The sequence below is a fragment of the Macadamia integrifolia genome, chromosome 14 (assembly GCF_013358625.1).
Source record: "Macadamia integrifolia cultivar HAES 741 chromosome 14, SCU_Mint_v3, whole genome shotgun sequence".
Classification (NCBI taxonomy): domain Eukaryota; kingdom Viridiplantae; phylum Streptophyta; class Magnoliopsida; order Proteales; family Proteaceae; genus Macadamia; species Macadamia integrifolia.
In genome coordinates, this window is record NC_056570.1 from 14452815 (window position 1) to 14477706 (window position 24892).

At 38.4% G+C, this 24892-nt stretch overlaps 1 long non-coding RNA gene across 1 annotated transcript; it reads right to left on the reverse strand.

Annotated features, from left to right (window-relative positions):
- Positions 1-6038: 6038 nt before the first annotated feature.
- On the reverse strand, positions 6039-8096 carry LOC122060905. Its single transcript, XR_006134496.1, has 3 exons — positions 7974-8096; positions 7035-7103; positions 6039-6331 (listed from the first exon to the last, which is right to left on the reverse strand). It is a non-coding gene; the product is annotated as an uncharacterized LOC122060905 (long non-coding RNA).
- Between the last annotated feature and the right edge of the window lie 16796 nt (positions 8097-24892).

The window sequence follows — 24892 nt, forward strand, 5'->3', positions numbered from 1 at the left end:
AACCCGAAAAGTGTTAAGCATTTTGGGGCTTAATCGGCTTGGGTCTAATTATCAGGATTTGTTCCATAGATTTGGAGAGGGTCTTCCCATCTTTCATTTAAGTTCGGATGATCATGCTTTCAATAGGCTATTTGGGAGCTACGTCGATTCTTCGACCAAAACCCTAAACCCTCATTTTAGGCAAATTGCTCCCGAACCTTGGAAAATGCACTGGAAGCTTGAGAAATGCAAGGAGATGTGTAATGTGCATATTTCCAGCCATACAAAGTCACCAAGGTTGAGGCGTACCCTTCTAACCCAGGAAATTCTACCTACCTGAACCTAAAATGGAAGATGAAAAGAGGTTGGAGAAGATGTTTTCTTACCTTTGGAAGCAAATGACAAAAATGGGGAAGTGGCCGGGGAAGCTCCTTCCTTCTTCTCCCTCTTTTTCTCCCTCTCCCATGGTTTTAGATGGTGAAATGATCTATAAGGCTCATATTTTCTATTTATAGGCAAGACCCACTGGGGTTTATTTGCCTATCTAGTGGTGTCCAAATTGGCTTAACCCCGATGTCAGACCATGTGGACCCACCACTTTGGACCCACAAATTGTATAAGTCAAGAAGGTAGGTCTCATATAGTGTGGGGACAAGGGTAGAGTAGGTCAATATGTGTATAGCAAGCCCCATAAGTAAATAATGCTATTCAGCATAGCAAGACACATAGGTTGATGGTCATTGGTAGGTCACAGTCCAACTGGTGGGGTGCTACAAGTGGATAGTACCAACTGTTTTTCTTATTTGCCAACACCAAGTGTGGTTCTGTAGGGACTTGTGCATGGTCATATAGAGAGTGCTTACCATGCATGGTAGTGATATGAGAGGGAGTTTGGGTCACTTACAACCAAGGCTTGGGTGTTTGAAACCTTTCCATAGGTACCGAAAAAGTTGGCATTGGAAAGAGGGGTCATAAGTTCCTTTAGATAGAAAACTGTTGCTACCCATAGGTCACTAGTGCTCTTCAGTGGATCACCTATTAAAAAAGTTCATATTTCACTAGATTAAAGCACGGGTGTAACAATAAGTTTCCTTTCCATTACCAATTTCCAAGTAAATCATTTTTTTTTTTTTTTTTTTTTTTTTGAGGATTGACATAATACTTAAAATGTTGTTTCAACATGGTGAAACTTTTTTTTTCAATTTTTTTTGATAAAAACTGACCTATTGTGAAAGTAGTCCAAGTTGAGGATCTGTATCAATAATGTATGTTCATTATTGAGGAGTCACCTATAACACCCCCAATTCTGGGTGAGATATGGATGGTGGTCCTCATTAAATAAATATTTAAAATGATCAATTAACTTGAAAATCTCAAAACTTTTATCAACTAATCGTGGGTCCACCTATACTATTCATGAGGCCCAACTTGCTTCCATTGTAGACTCTGATCCATTCATCAAATATACATAAATATAGCCTATTTATCATTTGTACAACATGCTACGTGTCAAAATCTTCCAAAAACTCAATAATATATACATGGTTTTAAGTATCGGTGCGTATCGTGCCGTATCGGTCGATACGTATCCGTATCGGTAGGCATCGGCACGATACATACCGATACGCTACATAGAATTTTAGGCCCCCTTTTGCGTATCGCCGTATCGTACGTATCGTATCGTGCCGTATCGTATCGGTACCGATACGTATGATACTCTGCGATACGAACTTTTGAAAATCTGGAAATTCCCGAGAGTATCGGTACGTATCGGTACCGTATCGGTATGTATCGGTCGTATCGTGCAGTATCGAGCCGTATCGTACTGTATCGGTACCGTATCGGTATGTATCGACTGAAAATATGAAAATTCCCGTGAATGTGCCTTTTGTTGTTTGAAACAAACACTTCAAACTCTCACCAATAGTTTTCTATATTTATCTTCTTTCTTCCCCTTTGATTCACACACCTTTTTGGAGACTCAAATGGTAGATTGAAAGAAACATTGTCGAAGTGAATGGTTCAAAGAATGAGAAAAACATAGTCCAAGAAGAACCTTGAACTTGAAAGTTGAAAATTTTGAATAGTAAGTTCTTGAATCTTTACTCACTTTTTTCAACTTTAACCTTAGATTTTCAAGTTTTTTTACAAATCTAAGGTTCATCATAGGGGTGTCAACCGGTCGGGTCGGTTCGGTTTCGATCGGGCTTAATCGGGCTTGAAGACTTTCAAAGGCTACACCGTGTCCGCCCATTTAACTAATCGGGCTTAGTTATTAAGGGCATGGTACACTTTATATTCGGTCGGTCAGCCTCGGGCTATAATCGGGCCACCTTAATCGGGCTTTAGTCGGGCCTTAATTGGGCTACAGACATGTTTAATGTTAAACGGGTTTTAACCAATTTTTAAACGGGCCCTCTTTAAAATGTGCTCTTATATTTCAGCCCACTCATGCAAGCCCAAAAAAATGACAATAAATTAATAAATGATACCAAATATAACCATTATTTAAAATGTGAACATGTTTTTATTTTTTAGTTTTTACTTTCTAATTTGGGGGGTAAAATAGGTATTCTACAATCATTAAAGGGTCGGGCTAGGCCAGTGCACAATAGGCCGGTCACGATTGGGTGTTAAACGGTCGGTCTCGATCGGGCGCCCGACGGTCCAAGTGGCAAAACCAAGACCGACCGTTTATAAACGGGCCGGGCTCAAGCCCGACACGTTTAATAAATGGTCCGGGCTCAAGCCCGACACGTTTAATAGACGGTCCGGGCCGGGCCGGTCTATAAACGGTCGGTCCTGATCGGTTTAGTCAGTTCGGGCCACGAATTGACACCCCTAGTTCATCATACGTAGAATCACATTTTGTGCATCATTATTACATGAAATCATTGGATTTATAAGGATTTACAAACTTTTTTCAAGAGAAAATGAGGGTTTCAATTTATTTCAAATTTCTTAGATCTACTCATGCTCAATGATTAAAAATGTTTAGATTTTTTATATGTTATGTAAAAACAAGTGTTCTACAACTTCCATGGAAATTTTTGATTTTTCTCCAAAAAATATATTTTTCTATCAATATGATATACCCTCATCATTTTGAACATTTTCAACTCAATATATTTGTCTATCAATACGATACCCTCTACTTAAGTATTTATGCATTCTACATGTTATATATAACTTTTTTTAACTGTTTTTTTTATGCAAAAGTGTATAAAAATGTGTTCCCTATCCATTTATATGCGTATCTTTAGCGTATCTTAGCGTATCTCCGATACGATACGATACCCTCCGATACGTATCTTAATTTTGACCGACCGATACAGCGACCGATACCGATACTTTAATCCTTGAATATATATAATGTAGCATGTACATAAATTACAATAAATTACATTTAATTCCCAACTTCTTTTGTACCAAGCCACACTTGCTCTGTGAGACATAAAACTACAGTGGGGTGAGCTAAAGGGAGTTAGCTCAGTAAGTTGGAATATGACATAAATCACACTTAGTACAATAACACATATACTTATATTGTTATACCTTTCTCTTACAATCATAAAAACATCTTTCATAACATGCTAAAATCTCTTTTATCCATATCACCTCACGGGTAGTTTACTAACCTATCTCAACTCCTCAATCTTATCTTGCTCTTGAGCTCACAGGTTTTGGGCAGTATCTTGAATTGGGGTCTTACCTCCACATTTCTTAGCGGACATGAAATTATGCTTAAAACCTCTTCTTATGAACTATAAACTGTGCCTTAAAACTACTTTTCATACATGAAATCACATATATACTAAGAAGAATCTCCTGCATATCAGGGGAATCATAGCATAGTCCACTTACACTAGGGTATAACTACTTGTACACAAATCTTCTCAATTTTCCATTTGAAAGCTTCCCATCTCTGGGTTTCTCCATCTATCTCTCTTCCTACTCTCTCGGTCTCTCTTCTTTCCTCTTTGGCTCTCTTTATTCTCTCTTTTATTTCTTCCTTTTCTTTCTTCCTTTCCTTTCTTTCCTTTCTTTATTTTCCCTCGTTCCTTATAACCAAGAGATAGAGGTCCCTCCCTTTCTCACTCTCTCTCCACCTCTCCCTTTCTTTCTCTCTCTTCACCTATCACTTTCACACTCTCTCCCTCTTGTCTTTTTCTTCTTGTGACATTACGTAAACATTTCCTATAACACCTGTGTCCAAACTTAAGAATCCATTTCATGGTGGCAGATGATGAGCTGAAGCTAATTAGTATGGATGACCTCTGGATAGTAGTAGTTTACTATTAGGAAGGCAAGGATGACCCTTCGTGCCACTGCGAGTCTTACACAGAAATGGAAATTCAAGTAATGCGACTGACATTAAAGACCTCCTCTTCATTTTAATATGTTGGACAAGCCCATATTGAGGCTACGGAATTCTCACATGAGCCCCCCGGCAAGTGAGGCTAAGAGTGAGATAGCATCCTAGTGAAAACGGGCCTTTTTGGGAAACTAGGTGATACAACCGATCAATCGGTTGGACCCCAAGGTGATAGTAAAAACTGCCCAAATGAAGTTAACTGGTTGTGGGACCCATAGGCACCTGTCCATATCCCCTACAGCCCCTCCAATGGGTTTCTATACTTGGCTAATTAGGAATTAATGGACATATACCCCATGGAGGTGGACCCACACCGTCAAACAATAGATTAACCTTGTTTGGCCAAAATCCATTTTTCAGTCAAACATGCTTTAGTCATTTATAAGCCTATTCAAAGCCCAACCACCTTCATTTGTTTATTTGTTCATTGTACAAGTAAAGAGGAAAGAAAAGAAAGAGAAGAAGGAAGGAGAATTGAGGAAGGAGCCCCCCCCACCAAGATTCCTTAGTGAAGGTCTCCCTCCAACAATGACAAGGTAGGTCATTCTCTCCCCACTCCATTTCCCTCTTCTCATTTCTAATTTTATGTAGCTAAAGCTAGGTCAGGGCTTCCCCACCATGTTGCTCGCTCATTTGAGCAAGAATGTGATGGATCCATGCATGCATGCCCTCACTTAAGTCCATTAAGCATGCATGCATGGCTCCAAGTTGCTAAACCCACCTATTGGGGAAAATCACCTAGTTGAGCCAAAGGTGGGTGGTGGTCGGATCACCCACCGTAAGTTCAAACTTTGTGTGGCTCAAAGAGGATTAAATGACCCACTAATGGTGTATAGTGGATTTGGGCAGGTTCAGGCTAGACGCCCTAAGTTTTGGGTCAATCGGTCAACTCAACCTACTGACCAACACCGTCCACCGGTTGCATCAACCGGTTAGATGTTTTTTGACAGATTGTGAGCTGCAAATCCATCCTCTGGTTGGCACCAATAGGTCAGGACCATCCGTTGGACCATCCCCCGGTTATAGTAACTTCAAACTGTGGCTTAGGTTCCAATTGGGATTTTTGTAGGGGCTTGTGTCGGGACCTTTAAGGGGTTAAAACATGATTATTATGTGTATTTTGGATAGGTTAACCTAATCTTAAGAGGGAGATATGTGGATTTATGGGTACTTACTAAATTTCCCAAATTTGCCTACAATTAGGTGAGTGGGTGTTTTAATTTAATTTATGGAGTGTTTGTGTTAATTTCATTTTTTCATGCTCATAACTTCTTGTCATACATGTTGTGCATTTAGTTTCCTATTTATGGACATTTTATGTGAATGGGAGCATGTGTGTTTATATGTGGAAATTTGAGAATGTGATGAGATGGATATGGATGGTGAGGGGCACGGTGAGGCTGAAGGGGGACTTCCAATACCGTGTGCCTTGGGTACATGAGTATGGATCTCACACCCTACCCGTTCATATGGCACAAGTATGTCGGAACTGGATACCTTGCCGTAACCAATCAACCAGCTTACCCCAGAATCCTACTCTAGGAGAGTTCACAACAGCACATCCAATGATATAAATAATCAAAATCAAAGTAGATTGTAGAGGATAATATAAATTCAAGTAAGAATAATACTCACCCATTGCATCCAAGTGGTATCTGATAATATATGTACAAAAATTTCAGAATTTACTTACAGTGATCCATTATATTACATAAACCCAAGTATCAAAATGTGTGTACACAAAAAGAATCCTTCCACCTGTCAACCATCAAAACCTGACCTCTACCTTCATCCTCATATATACACAAAAAGACTCATAATATCACATCTTAATTAAGCTGTCCACCATATACACAATCATCGCATTCGCAATCAGGTCCATGACTGAAATCATCAAAATTTGGAATACATGCCAACTGATCCATAACCATAGGTCATGCTCAGTACTAGTAGCCTGTAGGTGACTACTCTCCTCATCTATAGATCAAAGGAAAATGGGGGGTGAGCACTAGTAATGCTCAATGAAGGGTGGGGTAGAACAAACACATGCATCCATATGTAAAGAATGATGCTCATGAGTCCAATTGTTTAATTATTCACATTTCCTAGTCCATTACTAAGTCTCATCACCTATGAGTATAGTGCTACGTAGCAGAGGTAGCATTCCCTACCTTGTACGTTGGGCCCTCAGGAATTCCAGTTCGTTGCAAACAGGAGCCAGTCAGTCCCAGTTAGAGCCTTGGTCCCTCGACTAACCCCTAGATGGTAATCTCGTATAATATTATCCACCAGGCATACAATATGTCATATCCTGTCCAACTCCACAACTGATATCACATACCTCATCACAAAGTGCACTGCTGATCAGGCAGCCACATATGTAGGAATTAGTCATTAACAAACCACTTACGGACAAGGGGTGTAGCACTCGTGGTTGTGATACCTTACCAGCAAACTAAATGATGCACAATTAATCATCCAAACGACACAATGCATATATGAGCACTTGCTTATGACCCACATTCCACTTACCTTACCTTCCACATTTCCATCATACCACAACATGAAAATATGTGCAAATAGAGAAAAAAAAATGCATTATACATAAGCACAACAAATAATGCATGAGCAACAATAATAAACACTCCAAAAGAAATAAGATAGAGGGGCACCCACTCACCTGGAAAATCTGAATCAGTTCCCACTTTTCCAGGTGCTGAACTTATTCCCTCACAATTAACTGGAACTCCTAACATTCAAAATCATATGCATATTTGTTAAAATATATTTTAAGTTAATTCACACCCTAATTGGGTCACTTTTTATTCCCCTATAAGTCATACAGATCCCCTCTCAAACTTACACTTTGCTGTCAAAGTCTAAGGGCAAAATGGTCCCTGGAAGCCTAACTAGCTAGAGACCCTAGCCCAACAGACCGGCCGGATGTCTCCCACCGGTCATGCTATTTCTGTAGAATTTCTATTCTGTTTGCTCTCCCTGTAGATTTCTCCACAAATCTAGTCTTTGTTGCCTTATTTCGGTAATGAACTTTCACAATAGTACTACATTACTTAATATCCATCACTTTATTTAACAACTCACTAATCCACAAGTTAATTTTAATTAACTACACAATTTCAGCGGAAATCCCCAAAATCATACCTCATTTTTCCATAATCTCATTCACAGGTAGGGATTAGAGTAAAAACTTTATAATTAGACCTAAATCTAAGGCTGCACGCATGAAAATTCTTCTCTAATATCACTTTGTTTGTAAGAAATTCGACCCCAAATCATCATCCATGAACTTTTACAACCTTAGAACTGAGAATCAAGGTAGGATTTCTCTAAATCCTCATGTATTATTTCTGTTTTAAGATTCTGAGTGAGAATCCTCACTCACAAGTCCCAACCGGCCATGGTTCTTGCAACCAATTTCTGATTTTAAAGTCCTTTAGTTAAACCATCAAAGAACAGTAAGAAACATGACCTCCTTAGATCAATTCCTTGCTGAAATTTCAGAAATGTTATCCATTCTACATAATCGGTTCATTCCCTTTTTCCCATTTTCTGAAATCATTTCCTGTTACAGATTAACATAGGTGAGTAAGTGACTTACCTTGTTGCTGAGTCCTCTAACAAGATCCTAAGAGCCACAATCTCTACTTGGATTTCCCTCTCTTCCCCTCTCTTCTTCTTCTACTTCTTTCTTCTTTCTTCCTCTTGCTGTCCAAGAAGTTTTGTGTGAATAAAATGAGTATAGTGGTCGGTGGTGGCTCTTATATAGCCCCACTAACCCATATGATATATAATATAATATATAACATATACTACTTATACAATATGAGGTGTATATATATACATATATTCATAATTACAACAAATTATGTCTTGAAATTAAATTCATTTTATGATTTACTAATTAACTCACTTATTCAAATCGAACCCATGGGAATAGGTCCACATGTCCAATTTTCCAAAAGTGGGACCCATTTTCAGCCAATTATGGCCATTCTATTCACTTGACTAGCAGGCCTATCATGTCCAGAACTCTCTAGCCAGTTGAGCTAGACTTCCCCCCCTTTGCGTCTATTGTACTCTCTATCACTTCTAGTCCATTTTAAGGGTTAGTAAACACCTGCTAGCCCACTTTGCTTGCTAACTCTTCCAACACTATTGATAAGAGGCATGGTACATGTCGGGTCATCCTTCCCTTCTTGGCATTCTACTGCTGGCAGCCAAGCTAGTGTTGGTCTCTCCAGCCTATTACTCTTGCCTATTCATAATTAATGTAAAGAGGTAAGATTTGGGGTGTTACAATGGATTTGTTGTGCTTGCATTCATTAATAGTATGTATGGCTAGGAATCATATTATTGGTGCTACAATCCCTTGCCAATAGGGGATGAGGTATTGGCTAATCCTTGCAGTCAAGTTCGAGGTTCATTCAGAATGTCAAGTCCATTGTACAATCTATGAATGTCATATACGGGCATTGCACGTCCAGGCCAATGAAGTTAAGGATGTTACTCCTAGGGGCTTATTGGGTACCGAAGTATAATACAGGAACCGGTGTGATCCTATTTGAAATTAGCTTGTATTGCAGAGGGACCGACAGTTACTGGTGAATAGGTATACCACCTACATTGCATAGCACTTAAACCAATCTATTGGAATTAGTATGACTGTCTAGAAAAAATATTTAAAAATGGACTCAATGCTACATTAAGGGACTTGTTTGAGCATGCTGTAGTATTATTATTGTTATATGTTCTTGTACCCCCCCCCCCACCTTGCTGGGCTTGCGAAGCTCATCCCATGTTATTTTCTCTTTTTAGATGTTAATTCAAGTGTATAGGAACCCAAGTAGAGCGAGGCTTCCATCAGCATAGTCGGGGAGTCATGTGCATAGGAGTATGTGGAGCACAACCAAGACTATGGCATTAGGGGCTGTGCCTTTGAAAATAGTTTGGGATGATGTGTATTATCTTACATCCTTTTAATTCTTTTTGTGTAATCATTATGCTTCTACTCTGATACTATAATTATTGGGTGGTGATCTCAAGAACAAAGTCCATAACTAACTATGGTAACATTTAGCATCTCATCAGCTTATAATTACAGAATGACATTAGTAAACTACTTGATTCTATTGGACTATCTTGCCATGTTTTGTGTTGTTAAAGTATTGCATGTGATCTTGGAGGATTAGTTGGTTACCAAACAGTGTCTGAGTCGTATAGCTTTGGTTTATGGAGGCAAGGTGTGACAAGCGTGGTATTAAAGCGTGATTCTATATTTCAGAACTAAAACATACTATGAAGGCTGTTGATTAGCATGAAATAAAAATTTAAAGAAAATTCATAAGTCTTAGTATACACATTGGAGATTAGCCTAGATGTCAAAGTAGAGCATGAAATAAACAATAAATCCACAACAACAAACACACAAAGAACATTGGATCATAAGAAAGCTAAGACTTCATTAAGTTAATATATATATATATATATATCTAATTACAAAATGATAGATCATTCCCCAAATATTAGAACAACCACTTAATAAGAAAAAAAGTTATGTTCCCTGAACCTAATACATCATGTATCCAAGAAGACAAGAAAAGATACTAGACCTAAACCGTTCAAACATAAAGAAAGTAAAGACAGAGAGACTAGGGCTATCGACTTGGGTCCGCAGTCACAGCCAAGGACAAGTCTTCAGGGTTCACAGAGATCTTAATAAAGGAGGACCAACCTTGCATCTACCCCCTCCTCCTCCTATGACCTCTTCATCTTTGGGATAATCTTCATCTTACGAGTCATATGGTTGATGGGATAGATCTTTCCTCTGTATATGGCCTCACCAAAGAGATTAATGTNCCTCACAATTAACTGGAACTCCTAACATTCAAAATCATATGTATATTTGTTAAAATATATTTTAAGTTAATTCACACCCTAATTGGGTCACTTTTTATTCCCCTATAAGTCATACAGATCCCCTCTCAAACTTACACTTTGCTGTCAAAGTCTAAGGGCAAAATGGTCACTGGAAGCCTAACTAGCTAGAGACCCTAGCCCAACCGACCGGCCGGATGTCTCCCACCGGCCATGCTATTTCTATAGAATTTCAATTCTGTTTGCTCTTCCTGTAGATTTCTCCACAAATCTAGTCTTTGTTGCCTTATTTCCGTAATGAACTTTCACAATAGTACTACATTACTTAATTTCCATCACTTTATTTAACAACTCACTAATCCACAAGTTAATTTTAATTAACTACACAATTTCAGCGGAAATCCCCAAAATCATACCTTATTTTTCCATAATCTCATTCACAGGTAGGGATTAGAGTAAAAACTTTACAATTAGACCTAAATCTAAGGCTGCACGCATGAAATTCTTCTCTAATATCTCTTTGTTTGTAAGAAATTTGACCCCAAATCATCATCCATGAACTTTTACAACCTTAGAACTGAGAATCAAGGTAGGATTTCTCTAAATCCTCATGTATTATTTCTGTTTTAAGAATCTGAGTGAGAATCCTCACTCACAAGTCCCAATCGGCCATGGTTCTTGCAACCAATTTCTGATTTTAAAGTCCTTTAGTTAAACCATCAAAGAACAGTAAGAAACATGACCTCCTTACATCAATTCCTTGCTGAAATTTCAGAAAATGTTATCCATTCTACATAATCGGTTCATTCCCTTTTTCCCATTTTCTGAAATCATTTCCTGTTACAGATTAACATAGGTGAGTAAGTGACTTACCATGTTGCTGAGTCCTCTAACAAGATCCTATGAGCCACAATCTCTACTTGGATTTACCTCTCTTCCCCTCTCTTCTTCTTCTACTTCTTTCTTCTTTCTCCCTCTTGCTGTCCAAGAAGTTTTGTGTGAATAAAATGAGTATAGTGGTCGGTGGTGGCTCCTATATAGCCATTGAAGGATCCAAGGGACTTCGTAAAAAATAAAAAACTAGACGAAAAGAGCCCGGGAATCCAATGTTGGATTAAATTCTTGGAAGTTGGTAACAGATAACTGAAGAGTTGGAGGAAAAAAGGGATTCAAGAGGTCTCAGCACACCTTGACCCAGTGCCATGTTTATCAGATATGCACTTTTGATACTTGCCAGGTGTCAAGCATCCACACCTAGTGCCACCTGTGTCTGACTGACGTCTTGGCATACATCACGTAGCACTATAAGCGCATTATAGTGAGTGTCAATGGTGGACACTTTAATAATTCACCTCACTAAGACTCTTCTGGAAAACAGTGGGTCCTCCCCACGTGGAATGCCAGAGACTCTTTTCATGGCTTAATTTCAGTCATACACCTGGACTACTGACAAATAATCTTTCGCCTGAAGCTTATCAGCTTCTAACAACGGCTCTACACCTTATTAGGTGTATCTACTTTTGAAAGTAACACCTTATCTTGAGGCTGTTCAAACTTTCACTTTTGGTTGATTAACTGCCTATCCGATTCCATTGCCATCAAGGCCCATCAGCAGCTCTCAACCACATTTTGTTGAAGTTTGGTGTCCACCATCTATAAAAGGAGAGGCCTCTCCTCTTTGGAAGACACCGTGAAAAATATCTAGTATCTTCAAGTGTCTGTAAATTCTGAGTGATATGAGTGTCTTGTACTAATATCGTGAGTGTTTTAAAAGTTCTCTATCTGTAATCAAGTGTTGTTTTCTTCCATCTTCTAAGATCAGTAACGTCTCTATATAAGTATCATCAACTACTCATACATTTTAACTTTTCTGTATTATGTTTGCAATTAAGAAATTAAAAGAAGATATTGCTTGGATTGATAGTTTAATTGATCTTTCTTATGCCTATGTAGATTTTTATATTCATTTATTTGCTGAAAAATCCTGACCACTTCTCTAACCTCCATCGGTTAGAACTTCTTGAAATCCAAAGGCTCTCCGCAAAGAAAAGAAAATTGTATAGCCTTATAGCTTCCCTCGCATAATCTCTGATCGGAGTGATCCTAGCAGTAAATGGTATCAAAGCCAAGTTAAAACAGGTGCCAAAGTCGTAAGGACCATTAAGTTGGTAGTGTTTCACCTTTGTCGAATAGACCTACACCCAAGTCGTGCCGACCTATACCCAAGTCGTACTCAGTTGTGTTGCCGTAAATAGACATTGAAGGCGAATTAGTATTGACAGTAGGCGGGATTGACAGTAGGATATTTAGACCCGAGACCCTTATTGACTCGAACCTCTATAGCATGGCTTCATACTTTCGCTCTAGTTCCTGAAGATCTTCATCTTCTGAAGCTAGCACCTCCGGCAGGACTCAAGATTCAGTCCACAATGTCGAAGAAGTGGTTTTTCGCAACCTAGAAGTTGCTATAAACAATTATACCATCCCTCGAATACCTGAATCTGAGGTATATCATAAAGGCACTTTCGCATTTCATAGTGACTATGTCATTAAGACATGCAAAAGCACCCATACTCTTGCTTCTGATCAAGAGAAAATCCAACTCTTGACCAGCTCTCATATCCAGAGGCATAGAGAGCGTGGATTTAAGTTTATCCACATCGGCCTAGTCTAGGTTGCCCTGAAACCCTTAACTCTACCAGGGTTGAATAGTGCTGTGTTTGCTGCCATTAGAGATGCAAGAATGAATAATTTTAATGAATCTCTAATGGGTGTTGCTGAAACCAGTCTCTGTGAAGGACCTGTATATTTTCAGAGTAGACCTAATCTTTCTTTGTCCCTCACAGATCCCAATTTATTAAAAAGTGTTGTTATTACCCTTAAAAATTATGGATACGATATTCTTCTCGGAACACAGAATATTGCTATTATCTATCGTGTCTATTATAAGGTAATGACCACTTGTGCTCCTAATGTTAAGGTTATAGATCCAAAAGATCAAACTGTCTGTTTCCAGGCCAACTCTGAAAGATCTCAAGTCTTTGTGCCTAGATGCATCAGATGGTCAGAAGTTAATCTTCCTGACTCAGCCACCCATAAGAACTACTCCATCTTGCATCACTCAGTTACCATCCGGTGATGTTGAAATTACTTTTGATCGTAGATCTACTGATTCTAGACAATCTACCTCTTTTGTAATTTCTTCTCCTTCTGAATAGTCTCCGCTTCAAGCACCATCTCGTGCTTCTACTTCATGAGTTCAGAATGAGAATCTTGATGGATTTATAAATTTGCAAGGCACAAATCGTACTCCTTCCTAGGTTAATCAACCTGCTTATGGTCCTCTTCCAAGAGACCACTCCCAGGCTCAATATAAGCCTATCCAAGCTCCTATTAATCAGGAAACTGTTTCTTCTTCTCCAACCCCCTCTGATATGCAAGTATCAGGGATTATGATGTTCCATCTCACAGAAGAACCCAAATTCTAGATTAATAAAAGATTCCTAATTCAGGAATATCGATCTCCGAGAAATGACGGTAAAAGAAAAATCTTTGAAGAACATTATCCTTCTAACTCAGATCGTCATGAGCTTCACACCAAATGGGTTTCTCATATGGAAGCTCATCAAATAAATCTTCCATTTTTCTTGTGGTTAAAACTATATCTTCTTAACAATAGGTCCTCTAACACTTCCCAAGTTAGTGAGATTAAGAAGATAACCACCACATATACTTCTCAGGAAGGAACAGAAATTGAAGCTATTCATCCTCCATTCCAAGCCCTAAAATTAGGTGAACAAAAATCTACAGTTCAGCTTAAAACTTCTAGCCAAACTGCTCGACCTTTGACTAAAACCCAGCTTAGTCATGTTGTTAAACAAAACAACTATACTAATCTTTGTTTTCAGTCTATTGGCAACCAAACTGATGGTATAGAGACCATTGTAAATTCTTTACATCCCACTACATCTACGTCTCATACGACATCTAAGTTTGATTGGCCAACTTTTGCTTCTCAATCTAGAAGCACTATTAAGGAATCCCTCAAAGAGCCTTCTACTTCTCAACTTAGAAGTAATCAGTCTATCTTGTTTTAACCTCCTCCTGCCCTGACTATACCTCCAAAGAAGAAATCGGAGTCCAACATTCTTGATGAAATTGTAACCCGACTCCAACATCTTCAGGTCTCAAAGGACAAACTTGAAGACATCCAGGCCTTGACTCTTTCTCTTGATAATCTTTCTGATTCTGAAATCGAATTTGCAGAGAAAGAATTCCAGTCTATGCTTCCTAATCAGGCAACAGTTCCTGAGTCCCTTCCTCAGCTAAATCAAGTTATGGGAAGAGCTCGAAAAGTTATACCTATAGCTCTGAAAAATTATTATTATCCTCGACCTTCTCCTGCTGATCTTCAATTTGAACTCGAAGAAGAAAATACAAATTTTCCTGTCGATGGTAATACAATTTTCGAGTGGAATATTGATGGTTTGTCTGAATATCAAATCATCAATGTTTTGAAAAGGATTCTAATGTATGCTATAGTTGCAAAGCTTAACATTCATTTGATTCAGACGTTGCTAAAATGATAGCAACTGGATTTTTCGGGCAACTTCGTGGTTGGTGGGATTTTTATCTGTCTGAAGACGTTAGACAACAAATAATTGGTGCTTCAACCCGTGTTCCACAATAGTTCACTGAACAAACTGCCAATGGCAATTATGCTCAGCAAACTATTTATGTTGATCAAGAAGATGCGGTTAACACTTTGGTTTACACCGTAACCCTTCACTTTGTTGGACCAGCTAAAATTCTAGCTGATCGAACAAGAGAACAATTAATGAATCTTCGATGTCCTACACTATCTCACTATAGATGGTATAGAGATGTTTTTTTTTCTAAAGTCTTTTCCAGAGAAGATTGCAACAATGCTATATGGAAAGAAAAATTTCTCTCTGGATTACCTCCCTTATTCGCTCAAAAGGTTAGGTATCGGCTTAAAGCAAAGCATAATGGCACTATTCCCTTTGAGCAATATACCTATGGGGAATTAGCTACTGAAGTATTCAATGAAGGTCTTCAACTCTGTACAGACCTTAAACTTAAGAAACAATTGTCTAAAGAGAGACAAGCTGGCTTCCGTGAACTCAAAGATTTCTACGAACAATTTAGGTTTGAAAAGGTTCGTCCCTCAGGCCCTAAAAGAATTCATAAGAAACTCTCTAAGTTTTCCAAGCCTAAATATCAGGCTAAATCATATAAAACTAAGCCTACGCACTTCTTTAAGAAATGCTTCTCTCAAATCTCATCCTCATAACACTTTTCCAAACAAGCCACCTATTTGTTATAAATGTGGAAAAGTAGGACACTATAAGAACAACTGTCAAACTAAAGCACGAATTAATGCTTTAGAAATAGATGATTCTCAAAAGCAAAATCTTGAAAGAGTCCTATTATATAGCTCTTCTGACCCTGAGCCAGAATCCGACTCTAACTCCGATCAAGATATTGCTCAACTTGAGTTTGATAGTGATTCCTCTGAGTTTAAATCCCAGGCTCCTCACTGGAGTTGTGATCCTTTTCAGCCTATGCTAAAGGAAAATGGTTTAATGGTTCTTTCTTCTGAATAATCATTCCTTCTCAAAACCATTGATCAAATCAATTATCCGACTACTAAGGCTCAACTCTTACAAGTGTACATTACCTTAGTCAAGGATACTTCTAGGCCTAGCCCTATTCCTGCTCAGCCCAAGGTTTAAGATTATAGTTTCAAAACTATAATCAACAGAGTAAAAGCTACATCTCTTTCTCGAGAACCTACCTTACAGGAACTACGAAAGGACCTCAACAAAACCAAGACTGAAGTTCAGAATCTTAAACAAAGAATTTAGATTCTTGAACTTTATTCCTAAACGTGGTATCGGTGCCGATCTCCCTATGGCTCCCTCTGCGTCATCGCCGACTCCATCGCCTTTTTTTCCTCTCTTTCAAACTGCCCGACATTGCCTTCCTTTCTTATCTGATGAGCAGATTCAAGAACGCATCCTTACTGCTCTCGGCTTTAATCCTCAAGCCGCCTCTGCCTCTTCTTCCACGTCGTCTTCTTCCTCCTCCACTCGTCCTCCTTCCAATCTTGCTGGCTATGCACAGCGCCCCGATTCTCCGTCGTTGTCCTAACACCCAAAAAAAAAAACCCCGTGAGGGGATTCAAGAGGTCTCAGCGCACCTTGATCCGTTCAGAGATTATGCAAGGGAAGCTATAAGGCTATACAATTTTCTTTTCTTTGCAGAGAGCCTTTGGATTTCAAGAACTTCTAACCGATGGAGGTTAGAGAAGTGGTCAGGATTTTCAGCAAATAAATGAATATAAAAATCTACATAGGCATAAGAAAGATCAATTAAACTATCAATCCAAGCAATATCTTCTTTTAATTTCTTAACTACAAATATAATACAGAAAAGTTAAAATGTATGAGTAGTTGACGATACTTACATAGAGACGTTACTGATCTTAGAAGATGGAAGAAAACAACACTTTATTACAGATGGAGAACTTTTAAAACACTCACGATATTAGTACAGCACACTCAGATCACTCAGAATTTACAGACACTTGAAGATACTAGATATTTTTCACGGTGTCTTCCAAAGAGGAGAGGCCTCTCCTTTTATAGATGGCGGACACCAAACTTCAACAAAATGTGGTTGAGAGCTGCTGATGGGCCTTGATGGAGATGGCATCGGATAGGCAGTCAATTAACCGAAAGTGAAAGTTTGAACAGCCTCAAGATAAGGTGTTACTTTCAAAACTAGATACACCTAATAAGGTGTAGAGCCGTTGTTAGAAGTTGATAAGCTTCAGCCGAAAGATAATTTATCGGTAGTCCAGGTGTACGACTGAAATTAAGTCTTGAAAAGAGTCTCTGGCATTCCATGTGGGGAGGACCCACTATTTTCCAGAAGAGTCTTAGTGAGGTGAATTATTAAAGTGTCCACCAATGACACTCACTATAATGCGCTTATAGTGCTGCGTGACGCATGCCAAGACGTCAGTCGGACATAGGTGGCACTAGGTGTGGATGTTTGACACCTGCCAAGTATCAGAAGTGCATGTCTGACAAACATGGCACTGGGTCAAGGTGCGCCAAGACCTCTTGAATCCCCTCCCGGGGTTTTTTTTTTGGTGTGAGGACAGCGACGGAGAATCGGGGCGTTGTGCATAACCAGCAAGATTGGAAGGAAGATGAGTGGAGGAGGAAGAAGACAACATGGAAGAAGAGGCAGAGGCGGCTTGAGGATTGAAGCCGAGAGTAGTAAGGATGCGTTCTTGAATCTGCTCATCAGAAAAGAAAGGAAAGCGACACTGGGCAGTTTGAAAGAGAGGAAAAAAAGGCGACGGAGTCGGAGATGAAGCAGAGGGAGCCATAGGCAGATCGGCACCGATACCATATTTAGGAACAAAACGAGAACCTGTTAATGGTGAAATGTCAAATTTATTCTACCATTTAACAGATAGGTGTCTTTCTAGATGAGGCACATAATTCCATTCTTCCAATTCATCAGAAGACATCTAATACCGCCATTAAAGGATCCAAGGGACTTCCTAAAGAATAAAAAATTGGACGAAAAGAGCCCGAGAATCCAATGTTGGATTAAATTCTTGGAAGTTGGTAATAGATAACTGAAGAGCTGGAGGAAGAAATTCCTTTGGTGGTCTCCAAGTGAAGAACCAATGAAGAAACCAGTTTGGCACACCTGATAAGGTGTGTTGAAGCCAAAACTTCACAAACCAGGAATGGGTTTCATGATCGTTCTGATATAAGAATATCATGTCCCAAGCTTTAACATAGTCAGCATAATCATATGACCTGAGCTTAAGGCCGGTAACATCATGGAATTCGCGTTTGAATGAGGAAGAAGATCCCCATTCACGATCTCAAATGATGTTCAATATATTGAGCTTCGAATAAGCCCGAACATGTACGGATCTATAATTGTGCTGAATTTGAGCACTTTGAGTTTCTTCCAAAATTCTTTCATAGAAAAAACGAGTTTTATCACCAGTAGAGGGATGAAGGTAGTCACAAAGGTAGATGGTGGAAATTTCAGAAGGGGAGTGACGAAGACGAATAGTTTCAATAGGAATTACTGGGATAAAATTGGTTGCTATGAAAGGGGAGTTATTGGCTGGCCTTAGCATTGAGGCCGGTGAAGGAGATTGTGAAGATATAGGAATAGGTTGTTCTTGTAGTTGCCCAGAAGAAGATGAGGCAACTGCATTCTTGGTGGTAACAGGGACGACATCCTTCTGTTTAGGATCCCTGCAAAAACTCTCGAGTTAAGAAGTCAGGTAAACTGTCAGTACTGCCTTTAATAAATTCAATATCAAAATCAAAAATAGAAAGGAGTGACTTCCATCTGGAAAAGATTTGTTTGGAAGCATGATTTTTGACATCCTTTTCAAGAACATCTTTTGCTGCCTTACAGTCAACTCGTATTAAAAAATGTTGATTTAATAAATCACTTTCAAATTTAATTATACACAAAACTAATGAAAGAATTTCCTTTTTAATTGTAGAATACTTTTGTTGAGTGATGTTCCAAGTTCCTGAAGTAAAACATACTAATTCTTCCTTAAGAAGGTTAGGACATTTTTGTTTCAAAATACCACCGTATCCGAATTCGGAGGCATCGGTCTCAACAATTTTAAAACAATCTAATCGTGCTAGACTTAAGCACGGAAAGGTTTTAGCTTTAAGCTTGATCTTTTGGACAGCATTAGTATGTATAGATGTCCATGGTTCAAGCTGAGTTTTAAGCCTATTAAATAAAGGTTTGGCATCCTTTGCTAAATCTTTGTAGAATTTAGCAATGTAATTAAGGCTACTAAGAAACCTTTGGAGTTGAGTCTTATCTGTTATTTCATCAGGAAATTTATCAGCAAATTAAATGGCTCGTTCAATGGGAATAATGGCTCCAAAAGAGATATAATGTCCCAAAAAGCGAACATTAGTTTGAAATAATTTAATTTTCTTAGCAGAGATAACAAGTCCTGCTTGACGAATAACAGAGAAGAACAAATTTAAATGTTTCCAATGATGAGAAATGTCCTGGGAATATATAAGGACATCATCAATATACACAATTATAAATTGTGAATATTGATTAAAGATTTGATTCATAATATTTTGAAATTCAGAGGGAGCATTCTTAAGACCGAAAGGCATAACATTCCATTCGTACTGACCGAATGGAACAAGAAAAGTTGTCTTATACCTATCGTTCTCTGCTATCTGAATTTTCCAGTATCCCAACTTCATATCAAACTTAGAAAATACGCTAGAGGCGTGAAGTTTGTTAAGAAGATCCCTCTTATTAGGGATAGGATACCGAATCCACTTAAGAACCTTATTTAAAGGTTTGTAATTAATAACCAATCTGGGTGCACCTCTTTCAATTTCAGCATTATTGTTTACATAGAATGCAATGCAACTCCAAGGAGATTTACTTGGTCTGATAAGACCTTTGGCAAGGAGTTCTGAAATTTCCTTTTGACATGTTTCCCATAAAAGATCAGGCATTTGAGCTGCCCTAGCTTTTGTAGGAATCTGGTTTTCAGAAAAGTTATCTTCATAGGGAAGAGTAATGAGATGGGGTTTTCTAGACCAGAAAGCCGTAGGAATATCAGAACACACTTCTTTTTCAAGTTGAGCTTGAAAGTTTTTAACTCAAACTTGAAAACTAGGGTCAACAATTTTTTGTTGTATGCTCTTTTGTTGTATTTCAGATGATAAAGAGCATATAAACTTTTCTTTGGACTGTATTTGAGCCCTGATTTCATTCACCTTGTGAACCTTGGGAGGCTCGATGAAATGAAAAGTAATAGGATGATTTTGAATCACCGAGTGAAGACCAATAGTATCAATTTGTAAAGGATACAGCTGGGATAAAAATGGAGTGCCTAGAAGTACGAATTAAGCAAGTCCTTTTACCATGATAAAAGGAGTCTTCAGGCAGTATCCATTACAACAGATAGAAGCAGAAGGGATTTTATACCCTATCTCCATTCTATATCCGTCAACAGTAACCAGTTTCTGAGTGGTCTTCTCAAAGTATCTAGAAGGTACAAGTCCTTCGTTGATACAATTAATATCAGCGCCTGAATCAATTAAGGCGATAGTCTTAAGGCTAAACTCATGATTAACAACGATGTCAATCATTACATGCCATCGATGAGTTTGAACCTGTTGAATACTTAAAACTTGAGCATCTTTAGAAGAAACTGCAGCAGGAGATGCAGAGGTACTAGCGACTGGTTGAGCAGCTAGTAGATCCTTAAAGGAAGCTTCTTCTTCTACATGTGGCTCAAAGTTTTGATTATTGTAAAGTTCAAGAATCTGAATTCTTTGTTTAAGATTCTGAACTTCAGTCTTGGTTTCGTTGAGGTCCTTTCGTAGTTCCTGTAAGGTAGATTCTCGAGAAAGAGATGTAGCTTTTACTCTGTTGATTATAGTTTTGAAACTATAATCTTGAACCTTGGGCTGAGCAGGAACAGGGCTAGGCCTAGAAGTATCCTTGACTAAGGTTATGTACTCTTGTAAGAGTTGAGCCTTAGTAGTCGGATCATTGATTTGATTAATAGTTTTGAGAAGGAATGATTCTTCAGAAGAAAGAACCATTAAACCATTTTCCTTTAGCATAGCCTGAAAAGGATCACAACTACAGTGAGGAGCCTAGGATTTAGACTCAGAGGAATCACTATCAAACTTAAGTTGAGCAATATCTTGATCGGAGCTAGAGTCGGATTCTGGCTCAGGGTCAGAAGAGCTGTATAATAGGACTCTTTCAAGATTTTTCTTTTGAGAATCATCTATTTCTAAAGCATTAATTCGTGCTTTAGTTTGACAGTTGTTCTTATAGTGTCCTACTTTTCCACATTTATAACAAATAGGTGGTTTGTTTAGAAAAGTGTTATGAGGACGAGATTTAGAGAAGCATTTCTTAAAGAAGCGCTTAGGCTTAGTTTTATATGATTTAGCCTAATATTTAGGCATGAAAAACTTAGAAAGTTTCTTATGAATTCTTTTAGGGCCTAAGGGACGAACCTTTTCAAACCCAAATTGTTCACAGAAATCTCCGAGTTCACGGAAACCAGCTTGTCTCTCTTTAGACAATTGTTTCTTAAGTTTAAGGTCTGTACAGAGTTGAAGACCTTCATTGCATACTTCAGCAGCTAATTCCCCGTAGGTATATTGCTAAAAGGGAATAGTGCCATTATGCTTTGCTTTAAGCCGATACCTAACCTTTTGAGCGAATAAGGGAGGTAATCCAGAGAGAAATTTTTCTTTCCATATAGCATTGTTGCAATCTTCTCTGGAAAAGACTTTAGCAAAAAAAACATCTCTATACCATCTATAATGAGATAGTGTAGGACATCGAAGATTCATTAATTGTTCTCTTGTTCGATCAGCTAGAATTTCAGCTGGTCCAACAAAGTGAAGGGTTATGGTGTAAACCAAAGTGTTAACCGCATCTTCTTGATCAACATAAATAGTTCGATGAGCATAATTTCCATTGGCTGTTTGTTCAGTGAACTGTTGCAGAACGCGGGTTGAAGCACCAATTATCTGTTGTCTAACGTCTTCAGACAGATAAAAATCCCACCAACCACGTAGTTGGCCGAAAAATCTAGTTGCTATCATTTTAACAACATCTGAATCGGATGAATGATTAAGCTTTGCAATTGTAGCATACATTAGAATCCTTTTCAAAACATTGATGATTTGATATTCAGACAAACCATTAATATTCCACTCGAAAATTGTATTACCATCGACAGGAAAATTTGTATTTTCTCCTTCGAGTTCAAATTGAAGATCAGCAGGAGAAGGTTGAGAATAATAATAATTTGTCAGAGCGGTAGGTATAACTTTTCGAGCTCTTCCCATAACTTGATTTAGCTGAGGAAGGGACTCAGGAACTACTGCCTGATTAGGAAGCATGGATTGGAATTCTTTCTCTGCAAATTCGATTTCAGAATCAGAAAGATTATCAAGAGAAAGAGTCAAGGCCTGGTTGTCTTCAAGTTTATCCTTTGAGACCTGAAGATGTTGGAGTCGGGATACAATTTCATCAAGAATGTTGGACTCTGATTTCTTCTTTGGAGGTATGGTCAGGGCAGGAGGAGGTTTAAACAAGACAGACTGATTACTTCTAAGTTGAGAAGTAGAAGGCTCTTTGAGGGATTCCTTAATAGTGCTTCTAGGTTGAGAAGCAAAAGTTGGCCAATCAAACTTAGATGTTGTATGAGACGTAGATGGAGTAGGATGTAAAGAATTTACAATGGTCTCTATACGATCAGTTTAGTTGCCAATAGACTGAAGACAAAGATTAGTATAGTTGTTTTGTTCAACAACATGACTAAGCTGGGTTTCAGTCAAAGGTCGAGCAGTTTGGCTTGAAGTTTTAAGTGGAACTGCAGATTTTTGTTCACTTAATTTTAGGGCTTGGAAGGGAGGATGAATAGCTTTAATTTCTGTTCCTTTCTAAGAGGTATATGTGGTGGTTATGTGGTGGTTATCTTCTTAATCTCACTAACTTGGGAAGTGTTAGAGGACCTATTGTTAAGAAGATATAGTTTTAACCACAAGAAAAATGGAAGATTTATTTGATGAGCTTCCATATGAGAAACCCATTTGGTGTGAAGCTCTTGACAATCCGAGTTAGAAGGATAATGTTCTTCAAAGATTTTTCTTTTACCGTCATTTCTCAGAGATCGATATTCCTGAATTAGGAATCTTTTATTAATCTGGAATATGGGTTCTTTTGTGAGATGGAACATCATAATCCCTGATACTTGCATATCAGAGGGGGTAGGAGAAGAAGACCAGTTTCCTGATTAATTGGAGCTTGGATAGGCTGATATTGAGCCTGGGAGTGGTCTCTTGGAAGGGGACCATAAACAGGTTGATTAACCTAGGAAGGAGTACGATTTGTACCTTGCAAATTTATAAATCCATCAAGATTCTCATTCTAAACTCATGAAGTAGAAGCACGAGATGGTGCTTGAAGCGAAGGGTATTCAGAAGGAGAAGAAATTACAGAAGAGGTAGATCATCTAGAATCAGTAGATCTACGATCAAAAGTAATTTCAACATCACCGGATGGTAACTGAGTGATGCAAGATGGAGTAGTTCTTATGGGTGGTTGAGTTTGAGCCACAGAGGTTAAGGTCCAAGAGTCAGGAAGATTAACTTCTGACCATCTGATGCATCTAGGCATAAAGACTTGAGAACTTTCAGAGTTGGCCTGGAAACAGACAGTTTGACCTTTTGGATCTATAACCTTAGCATTAGGAGCATAAGTGGTCATTACCTTATAATAGACACGATAGATAATAGCAATATTCTGTGTTCCAGGAAGAATATCGTATCCATAAGTTTTAAGGGTAATAACATCACTTTTTAATAAATTGGGATCTGTGAGGGACAAAGAAAGATTAGGTCTACTCTGAAAATATACAGGTCCTTCACAGAGACTGGTTTCGACAACACCCATTAGTGATTCATTAAAATTATTCATTCTTGCATCTCTAATGGCAGCAAACACAACACTATTCAACCCTAGTAGAGTTAAGGGTTTCAGGGCAACCTGGACTAGGCTGATGTGGATAAACTTAAATCCACGCTCTCTATGCCTCTAGATATGAGAGCTGGTCAAGAGTTGGATTTGCTCTTGATCAGAAGCAAGAGTATGGGTGCTTTCGCATGTCTTAATGACATAGTCACTATGAAATCCGAAAGTGCCTTTGTGATATACCTCAGATTCAGGTATTCGAGGGATGGTATAATTTTTTATAGCAACTTTTAGGTTGCAAAAAACCACTTCTTCGACATTGTGGACTAAATCTTGAGTCCTGCCGGAGGTGCTAGCTTCAGAAGATGAAGATTTTTGGGAACTGGAGCGAAAGTATAAAGCCATGCTATAGAGATTTGAGTTAATAAGGGTCTCGGGTCTAAATATCCTACTGTCAATCCCGCCTACTGTCAATACTAATTCATCTTCAATGCCTATTTATGGCAACACGACTGAGTACGACTTGGGTGTAGGTTGGCATGACTTGGGTGTAGGTCTATTCGACAAAGGTGAAACACTACCAACTTAATGGTCCTTACGACTTTGGCACCTGTTTTAACTTGGCTCTGATACCATTTACTGCCAGGATCACTCCGATTAGAGATTATGCGAGGGAAGCTATAAGGCTATACAATTTTCTTTTCTTTGCAGAGAGCCTTTGGATTTCAAGAACTTCTAACCGATGGAGGTTAGAGAAGTGGTCAGTATTTTCAGCAAATAAATGAATATAAAAATCTACATAGGCATAAGAAAGATCAATTAAACTATCAATCCAAGCAATATCTTCTTTTAATTTCTTAACTGTAAACATAATACAGAAAAGTTAAAATGTATGAGTTGTTGACGATACTTACATAGAGACGTTACTGATCTTAGAAGATGGAAGAAAACAACACTTGATTAAAGGACTTGTACCTTCTAGATACTTTGAGAAGACCACTCAGAAAATTGGTTACTGCTAACGGATATAGAATGGAGATAGGGTATAAACTCCCTTCTGCTTCTATTTGT